Source organism: Anastrepha ludens, unplaced genomic scaffold (assembly GCF_028408465.1).
Source record: "Anastrepha ludens isolate Willacy unplaced genomic scaffold, idAnaLude1.1 ptg000045l, whole genome shotgun sequence".
In the NCBI taxonomy this organism is placed as follows: domain Eukaryota; kingdom Metazoa; phylum Arthropoda; class Insecta; order Diptera; family Tephritidae; genus Anastrepha; species Anastrepha ludens.
In genome coordinates this window covers 7501-10000 of record NW_026530040.1, presented here as the reverse complement: position 1 = coordinate 10000, position 2500 = coordinate 7501, and positions in this window count along the sequence as shown.

Genomic DNA, 2500 nt, shown 5'->3' with positions numbered 1-2500 from the left:
ATTTGTTTATATATTTTTCTTTGTTTTTCATATTTGAAAATTTCATAAATTACGGTGTATATAAAAAGTAAAGGGGAAAACGCACATACAATAGAACGTAATTTTAATAACACAATTTATGTATCATCTCATCATCATCATCATTATTATTATTATTATTTATTAATAATGTGCTTTTATTTGTATAAAATATTTGTATTTTATTTGGTCTTCTTCTTTGTTGTGTTTTTCTTTCATTTTCTTTCGTTCAATGTGCGCTCCCGCCGACCCCTTTAGCTTTTCTTATCAGAATTCAAAAACCGTTTTTTATGAAAAAGAATTTTCGTTCTCTATATATATTTTGTATAAAAATATAAGAACGATATTTCTTCTTAATATTTGCCAATTTTCAAATGTATCATTTTTAATAACATTTTACTTTTTCTTCAAATGCATTTTTAATGTAATAATTTCATATATTACATAATTTTTCTCTCTGAATTGAAATTAATAATTCCATAATTCTATTTTTTAATCATAAATATATATATGATTGAAAAAATTTCTCCTTTTTTCTTTTGTTTAAAATTTAGTTTTTCTTATAATTTTTATTTGTTTTGTTTTTTTTTTTTCTTCATCTGTTTAATTTCCTGTATGTATACAAGAAACAAACAGTTGAGGATAATTTCTATGTAATGCTAGTATAGAATATAAAATTTTGAATTCAAAAATTTATTTCTATTTAAACTAACTATAGAATACCAGGAATAAAATACAATGACACCAATATGCCAAGGTTACATTCCATAATATGTTAGTATAGAATATAAATTCTTCATATATGTATATATATTCGAAAATTGTTTCTATTTAAACTAACGTATGGAAAACCATGAATAAAATCACAAATACACCAATATGCCAAGGCAACAATCAATAGTTACATTCCATAATATGTTAGTATAGAATATAAATTCTTCATATATGTATATATATTCGAAAATTGTTTCTATTTAAACTAACGTATGGAAAACTATGAATAAAATCACAAATACACCAATATGCCAAGGTAACAATCAATAGTTACATTCCATAATATGTTAGTATAGAATATAAATTCTTCATATATGTATATATATTCGAAAATTGTTTCTATTTAAACTAACGTATGGAAAACTATGAATGAAATCTCACAATACACCAATATGCCAAGGTAACAATCAATAGTTACATTCCATAATATGTTAGTATAGAATATAAATTCTTCATATATGTATATATATTCGAAAATTGTTTCTATTTAAACTAACGTATGGAAAACTATGAATGAAATCTCACAATACACCAATATGCCAAGGTAACAATCAATAGTTACATTCCATAATATGTTAGTATAGAATATAAATTCTTCATATATGTATACATATTCGAAAATTGTTTCTATTTAAACTAACGTATGGAAAACTAGGAATAAATCCACAATATCACCAGTTTAACATAACTCAAATTCGTGTTTCATATAGTTATGATTCGATTTATATGCTTCAATATCATTGGTTAGTTAAATGTTGATATTTTCATATTATTCACATGCCTTCACCGTGAGTGTTTTTTGCCATGCACACCACACATTGTGAAAAATGTATGGGAAAAATTCAATTCAATACATTTCAGTTTGATTTCATATAATTCAATTACATTTTATATATTTCAATAATACCATCAACTTAACTAAATATATATTAAAATACTAAATTATATATATGATGATATTTTCCATATATTTGAAATGTCTTTATTATAATTTATTCAGTTTATCATATGAATGTATTGTGTTAAATTTTACTTTCATACATTTAATCGAATTTAGTTTCATATAAATTCGATTCGATTTTCTTTCATATATCTCACTTGCCTTCACCGTGAGTGTTTCTGACAATGTACACAACGCATTGTGAAAAATGTATGGGCAAAATTTTGTTAAATTTTACTTTCATACATTTAATCGAATATAGTTTCATATAAATTCGATTTGATTTTCTTTCATATATATCTCACTTGACTTCACCGTGAGTGTTTCTGACAATGTACACAACGTATTGTGAAAAATGTATGGGCAAAATTTAACTTAATACAATTCAATATATTTCAAATGTTTTTCTTATATATTTATTCAGTTTATCATATGAATGTATTGTGGTAAATTTTACTTTCATACATTTAATCGAATATAGTTTCATATAAATTCGATTTGATTTTCTTTCATATATATCTCACTTGCCTTCACCGTGAGTGTTTCTGACAATGTACACAACGCATTGTGAAAAATGTATGGTGAAAATCTAACTTAATAGAATTCAATATATTTCAAATGGCTTTATTATATATTTACTCAGTTTATCATATGAATGTATTGTGGTAAATTTTAATTTCATACATTTAATCGAATATAGTTTCATATAAATTCGATTTGATTATATTTCATATATTTCACATGCCTTCACCGTGAGTGTTTTTTGCC